Source organism: Alexandromys fortis, unplaced genomic scaffold (assembly GCF_014885135.2).
Source record: "Alexandromys fortis isolate MF-2015 unplaced genomic scaffold, M_Fortis_MF-2015_v1.1 scaffold_82, whole genome shotgun sequence".
NCBI classification, from domain to species: Eukaryota; Metazoa; Chordata; class Mammalia; order Rodentia; family Cricetidae; genus Alexandromys; species Alexandromys fortis.
Window position 1 is genome coordinate 7189974 of NW_026067963.1, and position 14403 is coordinate 7204376.

A 14403-nucleotide genomic window follows, 5' to 3' on the forward strand; every position below is an offset into this window, starting at 1 on the left:
TCCATCTTCTAGGAACTGACTGTGACTTCAGGAAAAGTGGTTCTGAGATCAGAAAGGAAAAATCTTGTTTTATGGATTTTTGTTGTGTCCATTTGCATGTATGTGTGCATTTTTTTTTTTTTTGAGACAAAGTCTCCTGTTTTCCATCCTGGCCTCAAACTTTCTAACCCAATCCTCCTGCTTCCACCTCCTGAGTGCTGAGATCACAAGTGTGCACCATCACTTCTGGCTCAGATGCAGTGCTGGGGATGAAATCCAGGGGCTTCCCCCATGCTAGGCAAGCACTCTACCCACTGAACTACACCTCCAGCTCCACCCATCAAGTCATTACAAGATGCACAGCCAAGTATTCCAAGAACCGATACCCTTGGAGCAAACTAGAGTACAGGAAATGCCACGTAGGTACTGTTTTGTGAAGAAAGACAACAAAACGTGTGTTTTCATAGTTTACTTGTGTCAACTCAGTACTCTCAGAGAGAAAAGTTTTTATTGCTCGCAAATGTGGGTATAATTTAAAACTAAGTTTCCCAGACACATGACCTAGTTGAACCCACAGTCAAACTTTTAACCTCTGATCCTCACCATTTAGCTGGGGCTAGCAGCAGCGCACTAAGCAATCCAGGTAAGATTTTGCAGCCGCACAACTTAACACGAGGCTGAATCTGCAGTCCAATTTGACTGTGAGAGAAACTCATTAGAGCGGTTCTGTCGGGCCACCGCTTCTTTGTGTATTAATAGTGAAGCGCGGTGCGTTTGTGTCTGACTTCTAGAGTCTCAGTTCTCTAACAGCCGCGCAGGAGGCGAGTAGGAGTCAGGTGATGTCATTCTGAATCCTCAGGATTGAGCAATTTGCAGGAAAATCCAACTGACACCTGCAGGATGGATTCCCAAGAATCCACTTTCTCCTGAATGTCGTTGATTGCGGCGGGGCTCTTCCTCATCCCCGCCTCCAGGCTGAGGGGGTCACTAATCTGCATTGTTAAACAAGCCCCTCCTTATCTCATCTCCCGCAGGGAATGTCGGGGTCTGGACTCCCCGATACTCTAAGAAGCAGACGAAAAGTCCACTTTCCGCCAAAGCTCCTCCTGGGTTCAAAGACCCGATCGCGGTCCGGTCTCTGATTTGCTGATCCAGGCATCCACCCGCCGTGAAGGAGGGAAACCCGCTTGAAAAGTGAACGTTCGGTGAGAGTCTGCTTCCCCTTTGTCTCCAGCTGCGGGTAGGTGCTGAGGGCGAGGATCGTGAACCTGCCTTCGGAATTAGTGCGTCATTTCAGCCACCTGCAAGGGTCGTTAAGGCGGAGGGAAAGTTGCGGTGGCCACGGGCAGGCGGCTCCGCCCACAGCGCGCAGCTCGGGCGGCGGCGAGCGCGGGACTGGGCAGGCCGGGAGGCGCGGGGCGTGGTCTGCAGCCTCCAGTCCACAGCAAAGCGCGCTCGGCTGCGCTGCTAGCCTTCGGCCGCACGGAAGAGCGAGCGGGAGACCGATCGAGGGGCGCCATCGAGGCAGCAAGGCGAGCCGGGCGTAGATCAGGGTGGGCCCAACCCGAGTCCTCGCCTCCCGGCTGGGCAGATATCGGTGAGCGCGGCTGGGGGCTCCCCCCGCACCCCGAAGCGCCCTTTGGGAGCGGGAGGGCGGGGAAGGGGCGGGCGCGAGCCCAGCGGGTTCCCCGATCCGGGCGGGGAGCCCGGGGGCCCACAAGAACCTCCGGATGCGGGGCTCCCAGCCGGGCCGCGGGAAACTTCGCCGGGCGGGGACAGCGGGGCTCTCGGGGCGCTACAAACTTAGCGGCGGGTGGGGCACCCTGGGGATCGCGGCGAGCGCCGGCGGTTGGCGTTGGTGTCCCCGGCTTCTTTGTGTCACCTCCGGGCCCGGCCCGCGGGTGCACCCGGCTCGGCCCCGGGGCTCCCCACCGTTCCCCCAGCCCGGCCCGGGCGGGCGCGCTCGTCTGATTGTTTGCATTCCTCGCGTCACGCCTGGGCGGGAAAGATTTTGAACGGGGTGTGAGATAGAACACTGGAGCTGCGGCGCAGAGATTGCAAAACCATAGGCGACAGGAGGCTAGTCTCGAGGAACCGGAGAATCTGAGGCCGGGGCGCTCCGCCTTTGAAACGGACGCACTGGAGGAGAAGGGGCGGGCGAGGCGGCTCTGAGCCTCCTCGGAGCGGAGAGGGGGCGCTGGGACCGCGGGGATTATAATTGCATTTTGATCGCTTGCGGTCTTTGTTGTCTCTGCTATTGCCTTTAGGGTCCGACCATAGCACCTGGTCCTCTTTAGGTCTCTCCCCTAAAGTCTGAAAAGGCGCCCGGGGCGGGGTGGGGGCAGTGGATTTGTGTTCAAGGCTGCTGGCTCCACCGCTTCTTTAGGTGGAGGTGGAGAAGTCCAGTGTAACACTTGCCTTTGTGGACGCGCCGTATTTCCGAAAGTTGTTTTCTCCTCCCCTAGTGGAAGAGAGCGTCGGAGCCGAGAAGCAGCAGGCGCGGTTGTGCACAAGCAACGGAAGGGTCTCTGTGGCCGCTTAGCGCTTTTCGGGGCTTAAAAAGAATGCTTAAGTTTGATTTGAAGCAACTTCACTTCTCTAAAAGTTTCCGTCGCTCTAAAGTCCTTGCTGCAGGTAAACTCTGTGCTCGAATAGTTCCATCGCTTGTTCGGGTGGGGACACAGTTAAACATACCTGGCCTCCTCGCAGCTTTGGTACCAGTAAACGCCACCATGGGAGAGGGAGCATTCGGTTTTTATGGGCCTGGGATTTTTGATGTGTTTACACGCTTCAATGCATGACCGCGCTCCCAGTTTTCTTTCTGGAAAATTCTCAAGAATTCCAAAGGCTTTTCCTGCGACGACTGCTGTGTGGCCTCCGTCCTACCTGTCTGCCGTCTCCTCCCCCGCAGCTCCCCGCCCACTCGGGCGGTGGGAACAGGTGCAATGCTCAACGTTTAATGGTGAAGCTGGCGGTGTCAAAATGAGAAAAACGTGGAAGGGTTTTGGTTCTTGTTTACCTATATGAGTTTTAAAAGCTTCTATTTGTTTTGTTTGGAAACAGGCTCTCTGTAGTCAAGGCTAGCCTTGAATGTGTTGGGTAATTAGACTGGCTTTGAACTCCGTATCCACCCCACCCGTCCTTCACTTCCCAGGTGCTGGAATTACTAGTGTGAGCCATCACACATGATTTAACACGCTTCTATTTGAATTTTAAAAAATCCAAAATTAAACCATTTTTTGGATCAGTTCGATTGATATATTAAGAGTCTCTCTCTCAAAAAAAAAGTTCAGATTTACTCACTTAGAAATTTTATTAGCGTTTCAGCGGACTGGGGCTAATGGTGTTGCTGGATACTGCCGTGTGTTTAAAGGACTGAGTCACAGAGGGTTGAGCTGGCTTGTGCCCTCAGCAGCACTAGGTCTGCGTTTAATGGAAGATTCAAAGTGGAGTTGGTCCCATTTAAGTCACTATGCCGGGATGTAAAGCCCTTTTCCCCTTTATCATCCGTGACTCATCATGTGCTTTAAGTAGAGATTTTTCAGTAATTTCACAAACATCCATTTATGCAAATAATCTCTTGTAATGTGCCAATCACTATGCTGGACTCTGGGAGACTCAAGTAATACTAGTAATATTCATTGGTCATGTGCTATTTTGGACCCACATATATGCTATGTGATTATCTTGCTGTCTGAAAGCGTTTATGGAACACATAGGATGCATTCATTGTGCTAGGTGTTGGGAATATAGTTTGGACAAGGCAGTCGTAGTGACTTCCTTTACCCAGTGGGCAAAACAGATGGAAAATAAAATGTACCATTAACTAGCAACACACTCTGTATTTATTTGCTTATTTACTAGGGGTTAAACCCAGGGTTTTATGTTCTACCACAGAGTTACACCCAGCCCTTTTCTATTTTATTTTGAGACCAGGATGTGCTGCTAAGTGACCCAAGCTGGCCTTTCACTTGATTGGGATCCTCCTGCCTCTGTCTTCCAATTAACTGTGATTAGAGTAACTGGGATAATGGGTGCTACACCATGTCCAGTTTAATCACAGGTAACTTAGCTTACCTCCTACTCCGGGTCAGAACCGTCTAGATGCCCTCCCAGCCCCTGTGAGAGGCACAGAACTTCCAGGGGCTCCCAGAGCCACCTCTTGGTTTCTGGCTTTTTTCATCCTATTACCCACCTGATCTCACCTCTGCTCTCTCTTTGCCTTGCCCAGGTGTCTTAGCCACACCAGCTCTCTTGCTGCTAAAGGTCTTTTGCATTTATGATGCTCTACCTGAGATGTGGTCCCTCCATGGCTTTCCTTCCTGTAGCCCCTGACCCTTTGTTCCATGCTGTTGTCTCAGTAACCCCCAGATTTAAAATCACAGTTGCCCTAGCAACTCTCATCCTTTCTTCATAACTTTTGTCTCCTTAGCACCTATGACTGCCTAATGTAAATGAATCACTCCCTAGTTTATAATTTGCCTTCCTATACTAAAGGCTCCTGCCCAAGCTCTAAGACAGCTGTATCGCCTCCCTCCCTCCCTCCCTTTTCTCTCCCTCCCTCCCTTCCTCCCTCCCTCCCTCCCTCCCTTTTCTCTCCCTCCCTCCCTTTTTCTCCCCTTCTCTCTTTCCCTTCTCCCTCTCATATTTGAAATAACCTCAGGTGGCTCAGGCTGACCTTGGATTTTCCAGGTTGTTGTGATGATCTTGAATGGTCCCCCTCTTACCTCCCAGGTGCTAGGACTACAGGTGTGAACCATGGAACCCTGCTTCGCTGCTGTGTGTTCGGAATCCAGAGTGCCTGGTGGGCAGCAGGTCCCCTTTAACTGTTAAGTAGAAGGGATTGATGGAGCGCTGTGGCAGAGTAACTAGGGACTCCTGGAAGGAGACAGTGATCCTGAGACTTGAAAGTAGCTGCACTGTGGGTGGGATGGGAGGTTGTGAAGAGGAGACAGGCTTGAGAGGGGGCCTACAGAGGACCGTTTTGTACCGAGGCTTCCAGGCAGCAGTGGATGCTGTGGATTTATTGGTCACTGTGGTTTAGGCATTCTACCAAGGGATCATTGAGAGAAATGATGGGCACTGTGTGGTGTGAACACCTATAATCCCAGCGCTTTCGAGGAAGAGGTAGGAGGCCTGTCTGAGTAAGAGTAAAACCATAAAACTATCTCAAACGGTAGGGGAGGGGGGAAGAAGGGGCTGCAAATGGTAATCAGGTATAGCTCATACCAGGACTTCTTAGAAGTCACAGGACTCCTTGTCTGTACGTTTATTAGTCCTATTTTATGGTTAAAAAACCTAGGAATTGGGGGAGATTACGGGTGGTAGAGCCTGGGGTCAGAGGTAAACTACTATGTTTCATTACTGTATCAAAGTCGAATGGTTCCTCCTTATGCTGATCTGATGGCTGGGCCAGTCTGAAGAGGGCCCACTACACTACTCAATGGCAGTGTCAGAGGCCATGGGCTTCCTGAGGCTGTGGGAAAAGTGAAGCCCTTGATTCTGTCTAGGAGTAGGCCAGTTCAAGGCTACATAGCCAGTCTGCATGAGACCTGGTTACAAAAGTCAAAAAATCAAATCCATGACAAAGCAAACCCCTGCCAGGTTCCCAACCAAAAATTTCAAGCAGGCTTGGGAGTGTGACTCAGTGCTAAAGACCTAAAGACCACGTCTAATGTATGTGAGCGCGCCCATGGGGGCTGGGAGAGAGGAGAAGGACCTTTGCTTTTACTAGAGCAATGGCTTGTGTCAAATGTCCCCTCTTCTTTTTTCACAAAGTAAACGATTGTATCTGGGGTAGTGTGAAATCACTATTGTTTGATGCCCGTGAGTTTTCATGAACTTGTAGGTTTTAGGTTATTTTCCTTTTGGATCCTTACTGTAAGTTGCCTTTGCTTTCTTGGAATGCCAATATTTAAGTTTCCTTTTTCTTTTTTAAAGGATTTTTATTTTTGATTAGGAGTGTGTATGTATGTGCGTGTGCACACACGCACGTACACTCATGCACATGAATTCTGGTGCCAGAAGAGGGCAGTGAATGTCTAGAACCAGGGTTACAGGTGGTTGGGACAGGAACTGAACTTGGATCACAGGGCAGAACAGCAAGTCCTCTAAACTGTTGAGCCATCTCTCCAGCCCCCCAGGATTTACACATTTTAATCATTTTGGAGGGGCTCAGATAGAGGTCTCATTATGTTGCTCAGGTTGGTCTCAAAGTCCTGGGCTCAAGTGATCCTGCTGCCTCAGTTTCCCGAATATCTGGCCGACAGCCTTGTACCACTATGGTTGGCTTTATATGGCTTTGACTCAAATGCAGATGCGCGAAACTATCTCTCCTCTGGCCTCCCTTGCTCTCCACGCCTCCTTTCCACACGATTGCTGAAAACTGGGACTCAGTGGATCCGAAGTTTTATAACGGGATTGAATATTATCTCTTTTTTCTTTGCCTTGGCTTCTTTCAGTTAGCGTACATATCCTGAGATTGACTCATGTGGTTATATCAGTAGTGTTTGTACACTAAGATTTTATTGTAGTGAGGATGTGCATATGTGTGTATGATGAGTGTGAGTGCAGGTACACGTGTGTTATGTGTTGTGCTCAGAGGGTGGCTTTCAGAAGCCACTCTGTCTCGATATCAGACTTAAAATATTGTACCCCCGGAAAGCAAAAGCAATTTAAGGTAAGAATCTAGAAAGAGCATAACCTCTCACCTACAATAGGGTTTGTCTTGTTTCTGCTGTGTTGAGCACTCCAGCCTAGCAGATCTGAGGGCTTCTGAGAAATTCTCCTGGCTCTCTTCTCATCTTGCTGTAGGAGTGTTGGGATTACAGGTGCAGAACACAGTTTCCAGGTTTTTGGGGGCTCTGGGGATTGAACTCAGGTCAGCGCTGGCTTGTGAGACAGGTGCTTTTAGCCATCTCTCAGTCTTCATAAATAAAAACATGCTTTCAAATGTGATATCTAATGTTTTTAAAAGCTTTTATTATTTGTATTATTGTATATGATGCATGTGCGTGTGTGTGGAGGGGTGTGTGAGTGCCATAACTCGTGTGGAGGTGCAGAGCATAACTCCATATAACTGGTTTTTATTCTTTCACCTTTTCATGAGGTCAGGGATCCAACTCAGGTTGTCGAGCTTGGTGGTAAGAGCCTTTACCATCCCTCTCGCCCTTTATAATGAAAATGCTTTTTATAGTTATCATTTTTTTATTAGGTACCACGATACTTTTCTTGCCTTTTCCCCCTTGTGGCGTTCTCAGGATTCTTTGCATATTCATACCCTACGTCCTTTATCAGGTACCTACTTTTGCACCACTGTAACAGAACACACCGTACTGGAAAGCTTATAGTACACAGAGCTTTCCCAGAAGGCCAGTGCCTTAGAAGACCTTCATGGTGCATCGTCCTGCAAGGGGAGGGCAAGGCCAGTAGGGACAGATGCGCCATGACATCGGTAATCCCCTCTTGTGGGCTGAGAACTCTCCTGACTTTGTTGCCTCTTAAAGGTCCCACCTGTTCATGCTGGTGGGATGATGTTAAACTTTGTCAGTTTGGAGGAGACACAGTGAAGCCACAGCAGTGTCGTGCATTGTCTCAGCTGTTCGTTACCTTTCTGGGTTTCATTCTGATTTATCGATTTATTCTTCATGAACTGTACTTCTGGTATTATCTCTAGAAAAATCTGCTTACAGAGTTTTTTTTTTTTTTTTTTTTACAGCTGTGGTTGTTCACTTAGGCCCATGAACTTTCTTTTTGCTTTGAGCATGAAGTGTGAAGGGAAGCCCACTCCATCCCTGCTGCACTTGCTGACTGTTGGAAGCAGTGTCTGAAGATGGCCTTTAGGAGTCAGGGGCGTTTGTGAACAGCATCTAGGGCCTGGAGGCCAGGAGAACCTTGGCATGGCTAGCGGTTGGTGGGACTCCCCCACAGGGCATCTTTTAGCAGAGATGTGGAGGAGCTGGGGCTCAGGGAAGCCGCCCTCCAGTGTTTTTCTTTGCGTCTCTTTAATTGATTCCCTTATCCCTCCTTTTTAAATTTTCTTTCCTTAGAAAATTTTAATGTATATGTACGTGACACGCGTGTGTGCCATGGCATATATGTGGAGGTCAGAGGACCAGTTGTGGGAACCCGTTCTCTCCTTCCACCGTAAGGATCCCAGGACTGAACTCGTGGTCAGGTTTGGTGGCAAGAGTCTTTCCTGCTGAGCCATCTCACTGGCCCAAGAATTTTTAAAAATTCAATTTTTTCTCTATCTGGCTGTTGGCTGTCATTCTTAGGCTTTGAGTAATGATTGCAGCATATCACAGTGTCTCTGAAAGTAGCCTTACACCACTTCCTGTGGCTTATGAAAACCGCAGGGTGCTGTGCTCCCCTTCTCTCCCTCCACCCCCTCCCTCCTCCTCTCCCCTTCCTCCCCCCCCCACCAGCCCCTCCTCACAGTGTCTTGATACTTCCACTAGGTTGGCCCTGAACTTGTAGCCTGCTTCTGCTTCTGCCTCCTGAGTGCTGGGACTGGGCTTGAGTCAGCACCCAGCATCTTCTGCTTTGGCCTTGGCACCTCCCTTCTGCCTCTACTCTATCTGTTCTAAAGCCCATTCTCTGCACTTATGTTTCTCGAGTAGGTTATTGCTCTTTGTTGAGATGTGAATAATAAGAAAACCATGTATTCATTCACTTATACAGTGGTATACCGGGTGGTTATGGTCTCTATTTTACTACTTCATTAGGTGAAAAAAAATGAAGAATTTGTATTTATGTGATTGGGTTCTTAAATATAATCTAGTTGATAAAGTTAAATAAATCTTGAAAAAAAGAAATGAAGGTCAGAAATCAGAGACATGGCCTCGTGTACCCTAGACTAATTCCAACCTGCTCGCCAAGGATGACCTTGAAGTCCTGGTTGCTTTCCCTCTGCCTCCTGAGTACTGGGATTAAAGACCTGTGCCAGAGTAGTAAGCAAAGCAAGCAACTGCCCCACCTTCTTCCTCTTTTTGAACCTGAGGGTCTTTTTGAAGTCTTGACTGGCCTGAAACTAGGTTGGCCTTGAACTTGCCTGCGCCTCCCAAGAGCCACACCCAGCACTGTAAATCACCTTAAGCTGGGCTGACTGAAGTGTCACAGACAGTTAGTAGCCACAGAGCCACTAGGAAGCTCCAGAGCATCAGACAAGTACAACCACTGGACCTGGGCTGCACACAGTCAAGTCTGCCTGGTGCACAGCATCAGGAGGAGGGAGGTGAACGGGGAGAAGGAATCAATTGCTGCCGGTACTTACCGGCCCCCGAGAAGTTCTGAATGCTGTGTTTGAAAGTATTTCTCCCTGGTGATGTGTGAGTTGAAAAGCACTCACTTCTAGTCCCCAGGCCAGAGAAACACGTTTCACAAAAGTCAGCTTCAAGCTCTTGTTTTCAAGTTTGTGTTTGATGGGACTGCAAGGGGAGATGCGGTTCTTCAGCTCCTTTGCAGTATGCTGTCCCCTTGTCTGGCTCTAGCTGACTTCCTCCTCCTTTTAGATCCCACCAGCGTTTGTGGTTTGTATCAGTGCATGAGTAACTCCTCTACATAGAGTATTCAAATTGTGCCGTTATCTATCGGTGCCCAGTTCTGGTACCGAGATGAAATCAGGTCCTATTGCTTTTAGCTAGCTCTGTAGTAGGAGAGATGCCTGCACGCCATTGCAGTGAGGTTGGTCACTGTTGGTCCGTGGAATGAAGGTGACTGAATGGCCAGCTAGAATTAGTAGGAGCAGCCATTTCTCCAAGTACAGTCTGGAAAGTCAGTCATGGTAGTTCATTCTGTCCCAGCACTCAGAAAGCAGAGGCAGAAAGAATGCCAAGAGTTCAAGGCCAACTTGTTCTGTAAAGTGTATCCCATGCCAGGGCTACAATGGAAGGCCTCATCTCAGCTTTGTCCCCAAACAAAACAACAGAGACAAAAGTAAGCTTTGGTAGACTAGTTGTCAGTCTGTAGATAGAATCAAACACTGGACAGTGGGCCAGGAGTCTGACTATAAATAAGGATTCTGTTGCATGTTCCAGAGGAGCAGAGGATATGGGAGAATTTCCCCAGTTCTTAAATGCTGTGAGTTTTGGTTTAGAAATGTAGCATTTGTCCCTAGTGTACGTGGGAACACTAGGTGAAACAAAGGACGTGCCATGTTAGAAAACCCTAATTGTAGTCTGGGCAAGGTGACCTGTGCTTGTAATCCCAGCACTTGGAAGGACTAGGGGTTAGGGGTATGATGACTGGGTTGGTGACATTCTTGTCTAACATTGCAGTGCCCAAAGCCCTTGGTTCAATCCTTATCACTGCATAGGACAGATATGTGGGCCCATACCTGTCATATTAGCACTTGGAAGGTGGAGGCAGGAGGATCACAGCTCTAAGTCATTCCGGCTGCAAAGTGAGTTCGAGGTCAGCCTGGGCCACAGGAGACTGTATCTCAACAATAAGTAAGCAAGCAAGTAAGTAAGTAAATAAATAAATAGCAAATAATTAAAGGCCCGGAGAGCAAGGGCACTTGGCAGCAAGCCTGATGAGCTGGGTGTGCACCCTGGAACTCACCTGTACTTGAGAACTGACCCTTGAAAGTTGTCCTCTGAATTCCACGTGTGCACCATGGCATGCACATGCCCACGAGCATAGTAAATAAATCCCAGGGACGACAACCAAACTCTCAACCACCTCCCCAATTTCACCTATAACATAGGTGAAATGAAAATTCAAAAATGATAAAAATTGTGCCTGATCCTAGAATAGTAGTAAATTGATTTTTGAAGCATGTAATTTGAAAGATTTATTATGTACTTAAAAGCAGAGGTAACAGTGACTGGACCCCACTGTGCTACCAATGATGACCAAACTTGTCATCTTTATCCTCACCATTTTCTAGACGCTGGAGAGATTTGAGATAAATTCTATGTGTCCTATAATTTCACCCACAAGAAACTGGATTTTATGTTATTCGGTTATGAAGGTGCCTGAGACAAATTTGAGGCTGGTTTGCATGAACTGTAGATTCATTTCTCTGGAGTTCTTTCGTACAGAAGATGACTCAAAGAAAACCGGTGTGGCCATGTATATCTGTGTGTGCTGATCTGCATAAAGTCATTGCAAATGAGCGGGCTTACTCTTACTGTGAGTGTTTGGAAGATTTTCTGCGCAGCCTTATTGTATTAACATCTTGTGCATTATATTTACAGATCACGTTGCAGAATAATATGATGGATAATACCTCTGTTTGATTAAGAGAGAAGTGTGCTTGCAGGGGCACTTTGAATTTGAGAGGCAGGTTTTTGGGAGAAGTAGGTGTGAGATGGTTTTGATGGTTTGGAGGGGCAGACTTTTACATGACAGTGAAGATGGCTTCTTACTTATTTGGCAGTTCAGTTGCCTCATTGGGGCCGAGGCGGTAACAGACTGGTGGATCTGTGCTTGCCACGTGGGAGGCCTGGGCTCTAGCTTCAGAACCAAAAGGAAAAACAAAACAACAACAACAATAACAACAACAACACCCACACTAGTCTTAGTGTGCTCTGTGCAGTTTTTCCTTCAAGGTCAGAATAGCATGGTTTGCCAAAGCTCAGCCCCTGAGTCATTAAGTTTTGCAGAGAGAGGGCAGAACTGATTTATACAGACTCTGCCTGTTTTTCTCAGGCTCAGGAGTAGAGTGGTATCAGGAGGGAAGGCTGATTTTTATCACCTCTGACTGAGATATGCATGTTTAGCTGCTTCGTCATGAGCCATTAATTAATGGCTCATTCCACAGGAGTTAGCTAATTTTCACTTAAAAATGCTGCTCACTAAGGATCAGTGCCAGCTGCAGGTCACATGATCAGTTTCAGGTTTGTCTCTCAAGCCTCAAGAGCCTCAAACAATGTCCAATCCAGTTATCTGTGGGTGTGTGGATGTACATTGGAAGCTGTTCGTGAGCATCCTGGGCTGCACAAATGGATACAGAAACACAGGACCCCAAAGGTCCATAAACTGTAACAACTGTGTTGTAGGCATCATGGGAAGGGAGTGTTGGGCACACGAATGCACGGCAAAATGGTTAGTTGAAAAGTTTGAGTTGGTAGCCAGGCAGTGGTGGCACACGCCTTTAATCCCAGTACTCACTGGAGGCAGAGGCAGGTGGATCTCTGAGTTCAAGGCTAATTCAGAGCTAGTTCCAGGACAGCCAGAGCTGCCAAGGAAACCCTGTCTTGGAAAACCTAGAGGGGGGAAAGTTCGGGTTGGTGACTCGGAAAGGAAAGACAAAGCTGAAAAGGAGTCGTGACAATAAATTCTGCTCATTAAAAGTGAAAAGTGTGTTTATTACTTGCACTTCCATGTTGGCAGTGAAAATGGGTTCTTGGCTTTCTATTGCCAGAACATTCTTCATAGTCACCCTTTTGGTGGTAGACGTTTCCCCTCTTAAGATATAAGGACATAAACAGGGGTGTAAAAGCAAGGTTGCCACTTTTGAGGTCTTAGTGCTTGTTTGCTCATTGCGGGGAAACTTTAATGCTGTTGGGTAATAATTCATTTTGTAAAAGATGTTTCCTCAAGAATGGAGGGTCTTCCCTTCTGGCCTACAGACACTCCTGGCTGTTCATCACCAGCAGCCTTGGTGGAGTTATGAGGGTTCTTTGTGGGTGCTCTTCTTGGGAGTCAGAGGGTGAGCCGGCTCGGCTCTGAGTCATCTCGTTGTCTCACGGTTGGCTATGTGTTTTCTTAGCAACTGCTGCTGATTTCAGGTCTGGGCAGGGAAAGCGGGTTTTGAAATGACCTGGCATACTCTTTCAGGATCTACAAACATGCCTGCGGAGCCTTGTAAACTTGTACTGTGTATACTGCAAAGAATGAAGGAGTAAACACTTTTCCCCGTCCCGATTTCTTAAGTCATTTTTGTTGGAGTTGCATTTTGGGGGAACTGGGTGGGTGGGAGTCAGAAAAGGAGAGAAAGGAACGGATACTGGATGCGGCCAGTTTATCTGTGGATACACCTGGGTCAAACACGATTCCCTGGGGTCTTCCTGTTGAGCTCTGCTCCCGTGTGTCATTCTTGGTCTGGGAAGAGTGAAGTTTAGGAACTCTGGTGCAACAGAGTTGAGAACATGGTCCCTGAAGTCAGCCTGAAGTTGGCTCAAGTTCCGGCTCTGGCCCATGTGGCTGTACTACTCAGAGCACCTTACACGAGCCGAGGAAAGCTGAAGTTAAGGGATGGGGTACTGATAGGGTTTATGAGTACTGCTGGGTAATGCCAGTAACAGCGCAGTAACTGCGACCGGCATTAGTGCTGAGACAGAAAGCCGACCACAGCAGTTTAAGGAAAGGAGGGTTTATGGTTTTATAGTCCACTGTGCTGGGGAAGGCGTGGCAGTGGTCTTATCAAGTAGGCAGTCGGGCAGCAGAGGTAGAGATAAACGCCGCTGCCTTTCTCCTTTTTCCTGTTTTGCTTTGTTTTAATGACAACGTCGCATCTCCTGTAGTCCAGGCAAAGCTTTCAAATTTACTGTGCAGCTGAACTTTTGCAAACTCTTTTTCCCTCCCTCCCTCCCTCCCCCCCTCCCCTCCTTTCTCTCTTTTCTTCCTTTTCCCCAGCCACCGCCTCAACCTGCAGCTCCTTTTCTCCTTGTATGCAGTCTAGAACTCCATCTAGGAGCTGGCACCAGCCACGTTCAGGGTGGATCTTTCTTCCCATGTTAACCCTGCTGCAAAAGCCCTCACAGCTACATTTGAAAGGTGTACCCTACTAATTTCCAAGGGGACTCTTAATCCAATCGCCTTTAATCTCAGCACTCGGGAGGCAAAAGCAGGCCGATCTCTGTGAGTTCGAGGCCAGCCTGGTCTACAAGACCTAGTTGCAGGACAGGCTCCAAAGCTCCAGAGAAACCCTGTCTTGAAAAACAAACAAACAAAAAGCCAATAATCACTGTATTAGGTTCACTTTGAGGGTACCCTGCACAAGTGACAGGTGTTCGGGACAGTCAGAAACAAAGCAGACATGGCTCTGAATACTCAGACATGGGAAGGTGGCCGGTGAACATGTCTCCACAGACTCTGGGATGGAGGAAGTACCGGTGTAGAAAAGCAGAGTGTATGGGTGCACCCACCAGTGGTGATTAATACCAGCTTTGGGGACGCAGGGGCTAATTTTAATAGCATGGTTGAACGGGGGCTAATTTTAATAGCTTGGTTGAGCTGTTTGTATAATTGGCCTATAATGGCCTATAATGGCTTATGCACAGGGAATGAAAGAGGGTAATTTAATGCTGAAGGAAAGCACAGTTTCAGGATAGAATTTGGTGAGGGAGAACACTGGACACGTAGGGAGTGTTTTTTTTTTTGTTTTTTTGGTAATTTGAGTGGGTCTGACTTGCGAGAGTGGAGTATATTCTCATAGCCAGTGGGGAACCAAAGTGGCTGCTTGGTGTGAGGGGT

The 14403-nt window shown here is 48.1% G+C and overlaps 1 protein-coding gene across 8 annotated transcripts in view; it reads left to right on the top strand.

Moving 5' to 3' along the window:
* The first annotated feature begins 1409 nt into the window (after nucleotides 1–1409).
* The window catches only part of Syne2 (spectrin repeat containing nuclear envelope protein 2), a 292157-nt gene continuing 279163 nt past the window's right edge, over nucleotides 1410–14403 (top strand). For all 8 annotated transcript variants that reach the window (XM_050153713.1, XM_050153714.1, XM_050153716.1 and 5 more), the window contains exon 1: nucleotides 1410–1576. The gene's annotated coding sequence lies outside the window, so the exon portion shown is untranslated. The remainder of the gene's footprint in view (nucleotides 1577–14403) is intronic.